This window comes from Dromiciops gliroides, chromosome 2 (genome assembly GCF_019393635.1).
Source record: "Dromiciops gliroides isolate mDroGli1 chromosome 2, mDroGli1.pri, whole genome shotgun sequence".
In the NCBI taxonomy this organism is placed as follows: domain Eukaryota; kingdom Metazoa; phylum Chordata; class Mammalia; order Microbiotheria; family Microbiotheriidae; genus Dromiciops; species Dromiciops gliroides.
In genome coordinates this window covers 4,608,470-4,625,837 of record NC_057862.1, presented here as the reverse complement: position 1 = coordinate 4,625,837, position 17,368 = coordinate 4,608,470, and the positions used below count along the sequence as shown (strand labels likewise).

General features: G+C 40.4%; 1 non-coding gene and 1 pseudogene across 1 annotated transcript; both read left to right on the top strand.

Annotated features, from left to right (window-relative positions):
• LOC122738148 overlaps positions 1–17,368 on the top strand; it is a 99,038-nt pseudogene that overhangs the window by 69,559 nt on the left and 12,111 nt on the right.
• LOC122745174 lies at positions 7,924–8,030 on the top strand. Its single transcript, XR_006355442.1, has one exon. It is a non-coding gene; the product is annotated as a U6 spliceosomal RNA (small nuclear RNA).

The window sequence follows — 17,368 nt, the reverse complement described above, 5'->3', positions numbered from 1 at the left end:
TTCACAAGCAAATATATTGAAGTGAGATTAAAAGGGAAACAATTTTGAAACATTTTTATAGTAAATTTCTCTGATACATGTTTCATTTCCAATATAAATAAGGAACTGATTCAAGTTTATAAGAAAAATAGTCATACACTAACTGATAAATGGGCTAGAGATATAGACAGTTCTTAAAGGAAATCACTCAGGTTAGCTATAACTATAAGAAAAAAATGTTCCAAATCACTACTAATTAGTGAAATCAAAATTAAACAATTCTGAGATTCTACTTCATATTTATCTATCAAAGTAGCAAAGAAGAAAAAAAATAAAATGACATTATTGGAGGGCCCATGAGAAAAGAGACCTATTAATGTAGTGTTGTTGGAAAGGTAAAAATCATTTGGAATTATACGCAAAAAGTTACTAAACAGTGCATGCATTTTTACCAAAACATTATTTTCCAAAAAAAGTAAAATGATTTCCCAACTCATGGGTATCATGAAAGGACATCTGTCTGTCTATCTCTTAAATGAATTGACAAATAATAGCATTAATTCATGGTTTCATTATCAATAATTCTGATTGCTTGAAAGGAGTTTTGATGTATTTCATCGGAGGGCTAGGCAGTTTAAAAGCTATCCTAAAAAGGGTGACTCTATATTATTTTTCTTTTGATAAGCTTTTCTATAGCAAGAAGATTATTGAAAGTCATACCTTTGATCTTAGGTCAAGGTGAGATTATTCTTTCCAAAAAACACACAGATTATTCTTTCCAAAACAGGTATCTAACCCTGTGAAGGCCTGTCTCATTGACACTTGTGAAGTTTTGTAAAACAAACATTTTTATTGTTGAATAGTTTAATAGGGAAGAGGTAAAAAATCGCCCTACTTATCTTAGAAGTGAAAAATTGAGAAGGCTGAGAGAGGTTTAGAAATGTGTCCAAGGTCTCACAGCTAATTCAATTAGATTCGTTTGAAAAGACATTTATTAAGTGCTCATGAAGTTCTAGTCAATGGGAATACAAAGACAAAATAAGACCAAAAACCCCTCAAGATATTTGTATTTTACTTCAGTGAAGTGTGGAAGAGGGGGCTTTAGTTATATTATGTACCCAAATTAATAAGTATAAATTACAAAAATAAAATCAAAGTAATTTTAGAGTGGACAGAATCCTAACAACATGGTGATACAAGGAAGACCTAACATAGGATATGACGCCCAAGCTGAATTTTTCCTTTCGGTATCTCTGGAGGTGATCAGTGGATTCTTTCAATTTCTATTTTTACCTTCTGCTTCTAGAATATCAGGGCAATTTTCCCTGACAATTTCTTGGAAAATGATATCTAAGCTCTTTCCTTGATCATGGTTTTTAGGTAGAGCAATACTTTTCAAGTTATCTCTCCTGGACCTATTTTCCAGGTCAGCAGTTTTTCCAAGAAGATATTTCACATTGCCCTCTATTTTTTATTCATTTAGATTTGATTTACTGTGTCTTGGTTTCCCAGCTGAGTTTTTAAGGCAGTTTTTCAGCCTTGGGGATAGCTTGTGTGGAGTAAGAAGATGGAATGCCATTTCTGGGGACCACTTATTGGGCCCATTAGCCCAGAATGCAGAGTACATGAAAGGGAACAATTTGAAATTATTCTAGAAAGACAGAGTGGAATCAGACTTCAAGAGCTTGAAAATTTAAAATGGATAAACATTTTATGGCAGAAGTAACAGGGAAGCATGGATACTTCTTGAGTAGGTGAGAACCATGTCATGACCTGTGCTTTAGGAATATCTACTTGGCAGCTGAGTTGGGGATGGATTGGAGAAGGAGGCACCTAGAAGCAGACACCGATGAGGAGGGTATGGCTATAGTGCACATGGGAGGGATTTATGAGAACTTCAACTTGAGTATTGTCTGGGGAACTGGAGAAAAGGGAGGGAAAGGTTGGAGGCACTGGGGCATCAGACAAGCCCATCTGGCTATGGCTGTATTGTTCTTTGCATTGTCATGACTTTCTGCTACATCTTGACTTCTTTCAATTTCTTATGCCCTAATTCTATCTCATTTTACTCAAATTCTATACTCAGTTTCTATAGTTTTCTACCCCTTTCAATTTTCTGTTGTGTTCTAGGCTCATTTCTTCTCCATAATCTGCCAAAGGAAGATTCTGACCACCCCTCATTTTTACCTAATATAACTTCATGGAATTTGCTTAGGTGAAAAACTTCAGAGTAAATTCTAAATATGAAGAATTAGAGTAATGTTTTTGACTTATAATTCAGTTGGCAAAAGTAACCAAATCTATTTTAATATAATTTTCCCACAATGTACTTGCATTCTTCATCATTACTTGGTGGACATTAATCTGGCAATATTAATGTGGATGAAGTCTCATATTGCATTTATCGAGAATTAGATGGAGAGAAGTTACACACATTTATTTGGGCCTTGGCCAGATATTTCTCATGCATGTTAAGCAGAGATAATCAACTTTATCTTAATTGCTTCTATATTAAACTAACAGGTGATTAATATTATGAATATAAAAGTTTTCTCTGCAGAATATATAGAAATAAATTTTTAAGCAACCTAGAGTCAGGGAAGGAAATAGGAAGATGTTTTCTGGCATGACTTTTTCTTGGATTGGTTCTCTTGTCAATTTCATGTATCTTTCCTTCACTAAAATCCTAAGCCAATGTCCCATTATAGCTGGGATGCTAGAGTGGGTTAGTGGGCGAAGGAATTGGGGTCTTGAGGACTGTGTCAATAGAACACAAGAACTCACCAATTCAGAAAGGCTTCAAAAGCATGCTTTTAAAATATTTATTTTATTATGAACTTTAGAAATAACACAAGCATTCCTGTAACATAGTAGAAGGCCTACTCTGCAGCCTGAGGTCCAGACTAACCAAATATGGAGAGACTCATCACCAGGAGTCTGGGCTCTGTGTGTGTCGGGGCGGGGCGGGGGAGGGGTTCTTTGATGACCACAGATAGCTCATGAAACAAAACAATGCATAATCTCTAGACCCTTTGTGAACCTCCTTCTGATTGTGAAGCTCTGATGGTGGTGTTTGGGGACGTGTGCCAGGGATGCTGAGCTCCTTAGTATTTTTATATAACTTATAAACATAGATTTAGGGGCAGCTAGGTGGCACAGTGGATAAAACACCAGCCCTGGATTCAGGAGGACCTGAGTTCAAGTCCAGCCTCAGATACTTGACACTTAGCTATGTGACCCTGGGCAAGTCACTTTACCCTCATTGCTCTGCCAAAACAAACAAATAAACAGAGATAAACAATAAATAAATGAATGGATGGATGAATAAATGAATGAATGAATGAATGAATAAATAAACATTGATTTAACTCAGGGTCTTCTGAATGTAGGATCCTTGTCCAATGAGGTGATATGCTGTTGGAGGAACAGCCATATAAATATGTACAGCCTCATATTTAAGAAGAAAATAAAAATGAGGGAGTGTTCGTTTCAGTGACAAGATTCCTGAGCAGTCACATAGGAGAGGAAAATAAAGGAGGTGCTGATATTCTTCATGGCAGTCCCACAGATAACACAGTATTACATTTTATGGGGCCCTCGGTCATGAAGCCTTGTAATGCTCATAGTAAGCATAAGCATGAAGACCACCAGCAACAGAAGAAGCATGATTTACATGCCATCCCTCATTGTCCAAAATGAGTAACATGGTAAGATTGTCCAAACAAGTCAATTATCAACCAGCCAATTAACAAGCATCTATTGTGCACTTATTCTGTCAGCAACTATGCTAGATACTAAGTATAAAAAGGCAACAATGAAGCAATTCCTCACTTGCATTGAGCTTACGTTCAAGTGGCATAGGAGCACAGCTAGGAGGCATAATGGTTAGAATACTGGGCTTGGAGGCAGAAAGACATAGACACGTTATAGTTTGTATGATCCAGGGAGGAAACTTAACCTCTTTCAACCTAAGTTTCTCATCTGTGAAATGGGATTCATAATAATACTTACTTCCCAGACTTTTTATGAAAACTGATGGAGATAAATGTAAAACCACTTTGCAAACATTAAAACATAATATAAAATTTATTATTGTTGTTACTAAGGGACACAAAAATGTACGCATATTGGAAAAAATAAATTATGCACAGAATAAATATAAGCATTTTTTCAGGGGTGGGGAGAACCTAGTACCTGAAGACAGTCAGGAAAAGCTTCATATAGGAAATGACATTTAAGCTGAATTTTGCAAAGAATTTAGGATTGTACTAGGAAAAGGTGAGAAGCAAGTGCATTTCTGGCATGAGAGAGAGCCTGTTCAAAAGCCTGGAGATGGGAGATAGAATGCTATGCATGAGAAGTGTCCATATTTGTTGGAATAGAGGGTGTATGAGCAGGAATAATGGCTCATCAGTCTGGATAGGCAAGCTGGAATCAGATTGTGAAGATTATATATATATATATATATATATATATATATATATATATATATATATATATTCCTTCTTAGCTTCTTCGATGCAAGGAAAGTGCAAGGGAGAAAAATGAGGGATATTTTGGAAAATGTTGCTATTTTAATGAACAAATGAAAAAGGCAAAGTCTTGTATACTATTCTGAAATCTCATACTTGTATATCAGGAGTACTTTTCTCCCAGAAGGTGCCATCCAGGGTAAACACTGACACTGCACACAGACACACACATGGACACACATACAGACACACACAGAGAGACACACAGCGACTGTATTCTTAACAGATAGGAGAATTTTCTGTCCATTATGGGGTCAGACCATTAAAGAGGTAGAGTAGCAATAAAAATTAACCCCAAGCTAGAAGAAATAGGGGAAAAGATAAATAGATAACTCTAGGTGCAGTTAGAAGAGCTCCATTGTGACCTATTCAAATGACCTACTGACACTGAAAATGAGAAATAATTCCAGAAGACATTGATTATAATGACCATAACTTCCTGAAAGTGTTTAACCCATTGCTATAAGGCAGTCACTGCAATGAAGCTGCCCCCCAAAGCCAGAAATCACCTCAGTTAACAAGTATTTGATTTTCCCAAGCAGAAACAGAGCAGTCCAGGTCAGGATGGAATTAGGCTGGAAACTTCTTTCCATAGTAATTAGTGGAGGGTTATGAGCTGGATTGCCTCGAATAGAGTGAAAAACTGGACATGAAATCCAAGGTCTTAATAGAAATGAAACAGACGAAAAAAGACCAGAACCAGAGAGGATGTTTACACTAATTGATTTCATAATTGATGACATACCACTTTGACCTCAAGATCTTCAGAACCAGAGGAGGAAGTTGGATTTGTGCTCAGGAGAATGAAATCATGAAGGATAGTTGGATAAGAATAAATGCTTAGAGGGAAAATCAAATGGAATCAAATCTGGATGGGCAAGTGACACAATCTTGAAGTACCAAGACTTGCTTTTCAAGATGTCTGAAGGTGGGTAGGTTATCAAGCGACTGACACAATCCAGCATTTACTTATTGCCAGGGATACAAAGGAAGGCCGACACTTGGTCCTGCCCTCAAGGAGCTCCCATACACATAATGAAGAACATGAAAGTTGTAGCCAGCATAAAGGGAAGGTAGACTCCAGAACACTGATAGGACTAGGGTTGAAACAGAAATCGCTTGCCAAGTTTACCAGTTTGAAATGCACATGTCCCATGTCCATCCTCTTCTAAGCAGATACACGGCCACCACCTTAGTGTAGGCCCAGTCACTGCTTACTGAGAGTATTGTAATGGCTCCTAATGGGTCTCCTTCATTCAGATCTTTTTTCTCAACAATATCTCCTCTGCACAGTGGACAAAGTCCTCTCCACATCTTTCATTCATAATCTAAGCTTATGGGAGAAGGGCTTGTTTTACTGCCTCAGTACCGAGGTCAGTGCCTGGCATATGGGAACTACTTAATAAATTCTTGTTGCCTGATTGACTGAAAACCACTTCCATTCACTTCAGGTCCACATTTTGCAAAGGGGAGAGTCTCCTGATTGTGCCATTGCTTTCTTTTTCTTTTTGCTAACCCATGGAATGACTTAGGCAGCAGATTGCTGCCAGGTTTTTCAGAATGCAGAATAGTTGTTATGCAAATTTAATTTCCTTAACCATCAGTTTTTATTTGCCAATATGGTAAACCTCTTTTTGTTCTAATTTTATAACCAAATCTATAAAACTCCCCATTCTTAATATTTCAGAATTTCATTTGTATTTTTTTTTTGGTGAGGCAATTGGGGTTAAGTGACTTGCCCAGGGTCACACAGCTAGTAAGTGTTAAGTGTCTGAGGCTGGATTTGAACCCAGGTCCTCCTGACTCCAGGGCCAGTGCTCTATCTGCTGCACCACCTAGCTGCCCCCAGAATTTCATTTGTAAGTCACGATGATGCTGATACTTATAGGATCTGGTATATTTGCATACAGTGAAAGGGCAAGAAACAAAACCATCTTTTGAAGTACCGATAGCACCTGAAAGCTCAAATGACAGTTTGATATTCTGCGATTGTCAGAAAAAAGAATTTTCCTTACTCATCTCATGTGTGAGATTTAAAATTGGATATTAGATCATAAATCTCCCCTACTTAACCCTTCCCTTAATTTATCTCCCAGACTAGTAAATGGAAGAAGCTTCTGGTTTTCTCCTTTGGGATTAAGAAGACACTTCAATGAGTATGACTGGAAACTAGGAATTTGATCATTGCAAATATTCAATTAACATCTCATAAATTCTCCTTGGATGGAGATTTTCTTTGTTTTAGTTCTCTCTATGAAATAACTGATACTGTGCAAGGTGATGGAAGATGCAAAGCCATAAATGAAATAGTCACTGTCCTTGAGGACTTTACCTTCTATCAGGGAGTCTATGAGTGTGTAGAAATCTCCACAAAATCCATTTCCAGGTGTGGTAAAATATGAAAGTTTTTAACAGTCGGCTAGGATAACTGAAAGACGCCAGTTTTTCAAGGACCACCCTTTTGGGGAGGAGACGAACAGTCCGCCTGCTGCGCATGTCAGACTGCCTGCCGGGTACAGTCCGCCTGCTGCGCATGTCAGACTGCCTGCCGGGTACAGTCCGCCTGCTGCGCATGTCAGACTGCCTGCCGGGTTTTTTGACTTCCGGGGTGGAGAGAAGGGGAGTAGCCTTTTTTGCCGGCTTGGCGGGACTCCGGGCGGCGCGGCACAGACGGTCTGACTCACTCCAAAGGTGGCCTAAATCGGTTTGGTGAGTTTTTATAAGGAATATAGACTAAGCCTAGATTTAAGACGATTTGTACTGTATTTCTGTTTTCCTATCCTTCTAATCAACAACACCTTATATACAATAAAGGCTCTATCTAGAAAACCAGAAGCTTCTTCCATTTACTAGTCTGGGAGATAAATTAAGGGAAAAGTTAAGTAGGGGAGATTTATGATCTAATATCCAATTTTAAATCTCACACAGGAATTGGGGAAGAGGTTCTCAGAGACTGGGAGTTGAAGAGGCACCTCATGTAGAAGGTGCCCCTTGAGCTGTGTTTTGAAGGAAACTCAGATGCTAAGAGTTGGAGGTGAGGAGGAAGAGCATTCCAAGCATGGGCACAGCCTGGGCAAAGGCACAGGAGGTGGAGGCTCCTGTGTCGAGGCCAAGTTTTGTCCATTCTACCTCCACCTTGATCGCCTCTGACCTCCAGCCTCTTCACTCTCTTCAGGCAGCCACGGGCCTAGTTCAGGCCCTTATCTTATCTTGCCAGGGTGACTGAAATAGCTCCTGAACTGATCTCTCTGCCACAGGCTGGTGCCTCTTCAGTGGACCTTCCATGTAGGTTCCAAAATACTTTGTTCTAAAGCACATCTTTGACTATTTCATTCCCTACTCAATGATCTTCTGTGGCTTCTAAGTACTTTTAGTATCAGAGTCTTTTGTTTGACATTTAAAATGTCTTAGAGTGCTCGTTTTGGCAGCACATATACTAAAATTGGAACGATACAGAGAAGATTAGCATGGCCCCTGCACAAGGATGACACGCAAATTCGTGAAGTGTTCCATATTTTTGGGCAGCTAGGTGGTGCAGTGGATAGAGCACCGGACCTGGAGTCAGGAGTTCCTGAGTTCAAATCCGGCCTCAGACACTTAACACTTACTAGCTGTGTGACCCTGGGCAAGTCACTTAACCCCAATTGCCTCACTAAAAAAAAATGCCTTAGAATCCTCCCCCAAATGGCCATTTTAGCCTCAATATATGTTAATCCTCTGCATGTTCTCTATGGTACAACCAAATTGAACTTTATCTTACTCACACACATTAGTCCGTCTCTCATGTCCATGTTCTTCTTCCTCCAAATTCCTGGCTTTTATTTTGTGTCCATTTCTACATACTCATGCATGCACCCATCCCTTTTATGAGACTGTTGGGAGAGTAGAGATGATTGACTGGGGGAGGCACAGATCTGCCTAGGGAATCCAGTTGGGAATCCACTGAATGAAGTCAAATGAGTGTCAAAGGATAGGAAAAACAACAACAACAACAACTTGGAACCAAGAGCAACTCATCCTAGATCCTGGGGTAAAGCAGAGATATATGTCTCCTTCTTCATTTCTTCATTTCACATCTCCCTGTGTTGAAAGGTAGGAAAGATGGGCTAAGCTGAGCTTAAATGGAGCGAAATAACTCCACAGGTATGCCCTAGATGGAACTACCTTTGGAGAGTGTCGGAGTGAAGGGAGGAAGGTTAGAGCTCATAGTAGAATCAGAGCCAGCTGTGTGGTGTGGTAGATAGATGGCTGGACCTGAAATCAAGAATAATCATTTTTATGAGTTTGCATCTGGCCTTAGACACTTAGTAGCTGTGTGATCCTGGGCAACTAACTTAATCCTTTTTGCCTCAACTTCCTTATTTGTAAAATGATCTGGAGAAGGAAATGACAAACCACTGTAATATCTCTGCCAAGACAATGCCAAATAGGATCACATAGAGATGACTGAACGACAAACAACTCAGAGTTGGTTCTAGTTTCTTTTGGGGGAGGTGGGGCAATGAGGGTTAAGTGACTTGCCCAGGGTCACACAGCTAGTAACTGTCAAGTTTCTGAGGCCAGATTTGAACTCAGGTCCTCCCGAATCCAGGGCAAGTGCTTTATCTTCTGTGCCAGTAGCTCCCCCAGCTCTAGTTTCTTGACCCAAAGAAGATAAAAAAGGGAGCACCTTCCCATATTTTTTTAATACTGACTCAATTCCCTTCCATCCCAGAATTACCCAGTTTTTGAGGTGCAAGCAAACATAGTGGCTGTCTAGCTTGACCAATATTCCCAAGAAGTGTCTCTTCCCCAAGTCCAGTGAGTGGTGAATCTGTTTTTGTGAAGACTTCCAAGAAGAGTGGTGTCACGATCTCTTGAGGCAGCCCTTTCCACCTTGGGAGGAACTTATTCCTCATGAAAATTCTAAATATGTCTCATGGCTTCCTTTCATTTTTCCCAGTTCCACCCTCAGTGACCAATCTAAACAAGGCTAAATCCTCTTCCATGTGACAGCTCAAACAAGTGTAGGACTAGGGAGGTAAAGATTCCTGACATAGGGAGAAAAGTAAATGTAAATACATACATATCTGCACACATTTAATGCATATATGTATACATAAGCATAGATATAGATGGAGATGTATACATATAAATGTATATATACATTCACATAAATATATATATATTTATTTTTCTATTTCTATTTACATTACTTCTCTCTATATATACATAAAGTATATATATATGTTTTGTTTTAGATTATCTAATTTAATACATATCAATTGGAAATGATAAACTATTCAATAATTAATAAATATTTATTCAGTACCTATTATATGCCAGGCACTGTACTAAGTACTGAGGATACAAAAAGTGGGAAAAGGCAATCGCTGCCTTCAAAAAGCTCCCAATCTAGTTTGGGTCGAGTCTGAGAAAAACTCAGTTTGGTGCCAATGATGGTTCATTTGATTGGAGTTCCCCTTGTAGTATATATCTCAGGACCACATGAGTGACATCAAGGTGAAAACTGATCTGTGAGAAGCAAGCACCCCTTAGATGAATGCCTAACTTTTAAGAAAGAAAACTACATTCATCTGCTTTCCTTTTAACTTTGGCTTTTTTCATTTCTGGGAACTCCTGGACAAAATGACCTAGTATTAACACACACACACACACATACATCATGTAATTATTTATTCATTTATTCATATATTGTTTACTTATTCATTCATTTATTTATTTTTATTCATTCATTCACTAATCCATTTATTTGTTCATTCATTTATTCATTTATTCATTCACTCATCCATGCATCTATTCATTCATTCATTCATTCATTTGTCAATTCATTCCTTCATTTATTTACTTAATTTACTACATATCTATCTATCTATCTATCTATCTATCTATCTATCTATCTATCTATCTATCTATCTATCATCTATCTATCTATCAATAAGTCTATCTACCTGTCTATCTATCCATCCATCCATCCAACCATTCATTTATTTATCCATTTGTTTGTTTATTGCTTTCATTTGTTTATTTATTTTCATCTTCTCTCCTCATTGACACTTCTCATTTTCAGAAGCATCATTTGAGATTTTTTTTTTAATTCATTTTCTTCCCCCAACAGTTTAGTGGGCTGGTCAGTTTGACTCCTGAGCAGCTGGGGTGAAACTAACTACTGTGATACTCCAAAGCAAGACCAAGGAAGAAGTGCATTTCCTCCTTTCTACCAGGGGCCTTGGCTACAAGGAAGCCCTGAGGAGAAAAATCATTTTATTTATCTAGTTATCTATCAATCAATCTGCCTATCATTTCTCTCTTTCTCTCCCCACCCCCATCTCTCTCTCTCTCTCATTGGTAATTGCCTACTGGTTCTTTGAGGTGTTAATGTGAACCCTCAGTGGCTTTCAAAGTAGCAACTACAGAATTGGTAACACTCAAATGCAAAATACAGTTCTGGGCTGTTTAAAATTGCAAATCTTAGCTCATAAGAAGCAATAAAAACAGAGATGCTACTACTTATTAGTCTTGAAAGCCACTTGTGTAATTCACAGGAATACTGGCACTGAGAATCTCTGAGGTACTCCCGCCTGATGTTCATGACAATTCTTTGTCTTTTAATAAATAAGCCTGAAAAATGCTTCAGCTTTAACCAAATTAAGGCACTTTTGTGGCTATCCCAGGTACGAACGTCGCTAGTGTCAACTTTGCAAACATCCCTCCCCAGTTTTTTTTTTATATTAATAGTCTTTTATTATTTTCAGTTACATGTAAAGATAGTTTTCACCATTTGTGTTTCTTTTTTAAGGGGGGGGTGGGGTGGAGAATGAGGGTTAAGTGATTCGCTCAGGGTCACACAGCTGGTAAGTGTCAAGTGTCTGAAGTCGGATTTAAACTCAGGTCCTCCTTAATCCAGGGCCGGTGCTTTATCCACTGCGCCCCCTAGCTGTGCTCAACATTCATTTTTTTAAGGTTTTGAGTTTCAAATTTTTCTCCCTCCCTCCCTTTCCTCCCCTTCCTCCCTTTCCTGCCCTTCCTCCTCCCCAAGACCGCAAGCAATCTGATAAAGGTTACCTATGCACAACCCCATTAAACACATTTCCGCAGAGCCCTCCCCAGTTTTGAGACCTTCAAGGTGTTTTTCCAGTGTGGAGCTGGATCCCTCACAAGCTAGGCTCGGTCTCTGCGCCTTCATCATGTGGAGCAGGTGCCGGTGAATCTTGTTTATTTCAAAAGAAAAATATTGATTGCAAACTAATTACATGGTAATTATTTGGCTGCCGCTTTCAGGGAGAGAGGAATGGAAAGATGAAGGGGTAAAGTAAAGTCCTGGGAGGAATCTCCAGCTCTAGCCTTTGAAGAGGGAGGACCAAACTCTCCCTCCCTCCTCCCCTCTCCTATCCTGCCCCACCTGCTCTGCCTCAACCCAGCTGTGACCCAGACAGGAGGCTGCAGGAGTCACCCCGGTAGAGACCAAGTGTATGGGGGCGGTGATTAGCAGGCAACCCAAGTGGTCCGAGACCTTGCCAAGGAAGCCTGCTAGAGAGATCTGTCCAGCCAGGGGCAGCCCCTGTCAGCCTAGCTTCTTCCTGCACTGCCCAGCCCAGCTCAATGTCAGGCATGTAAGAGATGCTATCTGAGGTCAGTGAAATGTGCTTTGTTGCTCTAAGCCTCCTAGTTGAAGTCTGTGTTTAAGAATGTGATGGTGTGATGGTCAATCTAGTGAATTCACTTCAATTCTTCTCTCTTTTATCCCAGTTCTTCATCCTGCCAAGGACCATGATCACATTAACAATGAAACTGATTCTTTCTGGACTATATCTTCTCTCCCTGGCTACCTCACCCCTAGTGTGTGATGCTTAGATTGTAAGCTCATTGCAGGCAGGGACTATTTTTGCCTTTGTGTGGACAGTACTTAGCAAAATGCTTGGTAAACAACATGTGCTTAAGAAATGCTTTGTCATTCATTCAAGTGGAAAATAATTAAGTGGAATTCTAGCTTGGCGTGTCACTAGTATGATGTGGCAACCCAGAAAATTCAAATGGCATTGGGCTAAAATGGGAAGCAACTTACGGGGCAAGTATAGAGACTTCTGGGTCTCTGATTTTTTCAGACCCCTTCTGGAGTATTCCATTTAGCTCTAGGGATCACAGTTTAGGAAGACCAATGATAATAAAAAGAAGGAAAAAAAAGCTAGTATTTAAATAGTGTCTTAATGTTGACAAAATGGTTTACTATTATTATCTCATTTGACCCCCACCTTAACCCTAAGACGTAGATTCAATTATCACCATTTTTCCCCCCAGGATTCTTCACTGACACCTTCCCTAGCTTCACATTCACATCAACAACGTTGTCATATGAAGCAGCCTTTTCTTTGCCTTTCATAGGATGACATCGTGCTACCGCCCTGACCCACTCTGAGCTCTTCAACTTAGACATGGTGACAGGTCAGTGTGGGGTGAATTTTAATGACTGCTGATCCAATATAGCTCAGGATGCTGAAATCCTTTTTATGCTTCTCTAGGGTCTTGTAATTGAAAGTCAAATGTTCTATTCAGTTCAGGTCTTTTCATCAGGAATGCCTGAAAGTCCTCTTTTTCACTGAAGTCCCATTTTTCCCCACTGAAAGATTACAATCAGTTTTGCTGGGTAGGTGATTCTTGGCTGTAGTTCCATTTCCTTTGCCCTCTGGAATATCATATTCCACACCCTCCAGTCCTTTAACGTAGATCCTGCTAGATCTTATGTTATCCTGACTGTAGCTCCACAATATTCAAATTCCTTTTTTTTTCTAGCTGCTTGCAGTATTTTCTCCTTGACCTGGGATCTCTGGAATTTGAGTATAATATTCCTGGAAGTTTTCCTTTTGGGATCTCTTTCAGGAGGTGATTGGTAGATTCTTTCAATTTCTATTTTACCTTCTGCTTCTAGAAAATCAGGGCAATTTTCCCTTACAATTTCTTGGAAGGTGATGTCTAGGCTCTTATTTTGGTGATGGTTTTCAGGTAGACCAATGATTTTCAAATGATCTATCCTGGATTTATTTTTCAGGTCAGCTGTTTTTCCAAGGAGATATTTCATATTGCCCTCTAATTTTTTTTTTAATTCAATTGGATTTCCTTTACTGTGTCTTGGTTTTTCATAAAGTCACTAGCTTCCATTTGTTCAATCCTAATTCTTAGGCAATTATTTTTTTCAGAGAGCTTTTTTATCTCCTTTCTCATTTGGCTTTTCAAGCTGTTGACATTTTTCTCATGACTCTCCTTCATTGCTCTCATTTCTCTTCCCATTATTTCCTCCATCTCTCTAAATCTTCTATCTCCCCTATTTTCTCTTCAAAGTCCTCTTTGAGCACTTCCATGGCCTGGGACCAATTCATATTTTTCTTGGAAGCTTTGGATATTGAAACTTTGACTTTGTTATTATCTTCTTCTAAGGGTGTATTCTGGTCTACCCCTCCCCAAAAGAAGCTGTCTATCTTCCACTGTTTTCTTTGCCTACTCATTTCAGCCCAGAAGCAGATGTCTGATTGAAATCTGATTCTCTCTATGGTAGGAAGCTTTGCATGCATTTGCCCCTTCCCTACTGGGCTGCCACTACTCAATTTGGTCCAGTGGTTCAGAACCAGGGTGCTTCAACCCAACTCCAGCAGAGACTATAGCCACTTCACCCTAGCCAGCCACTGAGCCCCCTCAGCAATCCTTGAGCTGAGCCTCAGAAGAAGCTGCTGGCACAGAAGACTGTGAGGTGCTGGAAGCACTGTCTGTTCCTGGCTGGGTCTGGACCTGTGCTGAGCTCTTCTCTCAGTCTGATCAGCAGGTGATCCCAATTGCTCTCTTTGGCTGGCAAATCGTCTCACTCTGTTCATGTGTGTGCGCGCGTGTGCGCGTGCGCGCTCTGGGTTTTCTTTTATGGCATTATTTGGGAGTGGGTGGATGGGTTTATCTGGAGCTTGCAGGAGTCACAGTCTCTCCTCTGCCATCTTGGCTCTACCCCTATTATCCCCATTTTACACGTTAGGAAAGTGAAGTTGATACAGGTTAAAGTGACTTGCTCAGGGTCTCACAGGTAGTTTCTGAGCTGCATTTGAACTCAGCTTTTCCTAACCCTAGGTCCTGTGCTCCATGCACTGTGGCACCCACCACCTAGGTGCCTCAGAGTTAATTTGGAGGTCATCCAGAGGAAGACAATGAGAATTGTAAAAGGAAAAGGCTTTGAGATGATGCTATTCATTCATTCAATAAGTATTTCTTAAGTGACTGCTATGTGCCAGACACTTTGCTAAGCACACCTGTAAGTATCTGTCAAAGGAACTGGAGACCATGAGTATGGCAGAGATGTGATTTGGTGGGAGTCATAGGGAAGGAATTAGAGCTGTCTCCAAGGATTTCAAGAGCTTAAGGTTTCACTCAGCCCAAAGTGCTGATCTTTTCATGGATGGAGTTCTGCCCCTGGAATCTGGGAGATTTGGGTGTGAATCCTGTGTCTCACACTCACTGGTTGGCTGACTGATTAAATGGCTTGAGCTTTCAGTCAGTTTCCTAACCTATAAGCAGAAGCATTTCCACTTATCATGTCCCATTCAGCTGCAGATCTGTGATCTTATGGACTATGGAGAATAGGTAGAAGTTGCATAGACACCTGAAAAAACTCTAAACTTCAGATCTGGGTGCTTACAAGTAGAAGGGGATGTGTGGGGAGGGTGGGAGTCCTCCCTCCCTCATTGGAAGCCTTCTAGCACACACAGGCTGACCTCTGGTCTAGACTATGTTGGGGGATTGTTTTTCAGACAAGGTCTAGAACAGGGAGCTGCTGAAGTCCCTTCTGCTTTGGGTCATCTGGGACTATGAAAATCCCACTGGTCTTCTTGTGATACCAACAAAGCAGTTGGCTGATCATTTCTCTTTTCAGCATTATTTCAGTGGTGTGGACAGCCAGCGTGTTGCTCAATGTCTCTGAGTGAGATTGGTAAATGCCCGCCCAGAGCCAAGCCTTCAGCTAATGTCAGGCTGTAGCAGTTCCTCTCCCTCTTTTCTGAATGAAGGTGCCCCTGGTCACCAGGTGCATCCTCTATAGTTTCTCAAATAAAGCTAATCCATCCTCTATCTCCAAGTGCAGGACTTTTCCTCTTGCAGGCTGGGTGTGCTCAACAGTTCTTTTAGCCTCTGTAACCTCAGGGACTTGGCTGCCTAGGGAGAGATTTGGGTTCTCTATATCCCCAGAGCCACCTTCATCCAATGCCAGTGTTTGAGCTAATCTTTTCTTTTTGACATACCAGGAGCACTCGCTTTTCCAGGCAACATCATATTTTGCTGTACCTGTCTACAATCACCTTGAATGATAATGGTGTGTCTGTTTCCATGCAGCTCAGCAATGTTTCTCTTTCTCTCTCTGTCTCTCCCCACAAGGAAATCAGACTTGAAGAAAAATATCAACTGGATATTTTTTTTTACTTTCTATAATTTTAAGCATGCCAAGGTGAAAAGGTTAATGTTGATTAAATTGGGCCTGGGAGAAAAGGTCAAAGATACACAGATCATTAATTTAGAAATAAGAAATCTGGGAGATTATTTATAGACTAATAGAATGTCAGAGCTGGAATGGATCCTATCAACCTCTATCCCCTTTATTTTATAGATGAAACAAATGAAGGCCCAGAGAGGGGAAGGAAATTGTCTAGGGTCACACAGCAAGTTAACAGCAGAACATAACCATATAGAGCAAAAAAGACCAGCTTTTTTGTCCCGACTTTCCCCATCTTGTGATAAAGTAGAAGAGGCCTTACTTTGTATTGTATGAGACTTTCTGGGGCAGCCTTGTGTTCCTCAGTATGGGTATCTCTATACCAACTGCTAGATCATCCCCAGGAGAACCTACACCCATAGCACTGAGTTTACAGAACAACACCCTCAATCTGAGTGACGATGGAGCTTGGATCAACAGAGATTTCATTTCACTGAATCTTCCTACCCCATAATAGTCTTAAACTCAAATAGAAATGGATTCTTTGGGGCCTCATGTTAAGTTAGAAAACCACACATTTGCATCATATATATTGTACTGAATTTTTATTTATTTTTCGTAAATATTTCCACTTGCATTTTCATCTGGTTCAGTCAGCTCAAGGGAGCAGGGACATATAGGAGTGATTTCCTACCATGTTGGCAAAGATCTCCCAGGATAAATACAGACCCAGGTTCGGTAGGCCCGGGTCTGTGGTAAGGGGCCAGTTCTCCAACTCAGGCCCTTGCTCAGTGGCCCTTTGGATTTTGGGTTTCAGAAACCTTGATTTCTTGTCTTTTTTTTATTGTTCATTCATTCAACAAGGGTCTGATTAGATGCTGACTATATGCCAGTCACCAGGGGTACAAAGACAAAACAAAAGGGTCCCTGCCTCCCAGAACGTGCATTCTTATGGGGGAGGGGGAGGTCCCCAGGGACGTAAATCATAATCATCCCAAAGTACATACTGAATAATATGTTGTGGCTGGACTTCTCTGAGGGGATGGGGGGGGCAGCCTCGATTTCTTTTCTCCCCTTCCCTTTATTCTCCCTCTGGCCCCAGAAATGGCTGCCATTCATTGTTGTCATTCCCAATCTTACTTCCCAAAGAATAAGGGGTTCTGAGGCCTTGTGCCAATTAGTTGAGATGTACCTTGGCCATTCCTTTTTGTTGTGGAACCTTGAGGAAGTCACTGAATCTCAGTCTCCACATCTGTAAAAGGAGGTGTTGAGATTAGCTGGCCTCCGAGTTCTCTTCTAATACTCTAATCTCTGAAATGGAACTCTTCATCTCCCATGATGCCAAGTCCAAGAAAATGAGGCCACTTTCCATTTCACATGCTTGTGGCCTTAAAAATCC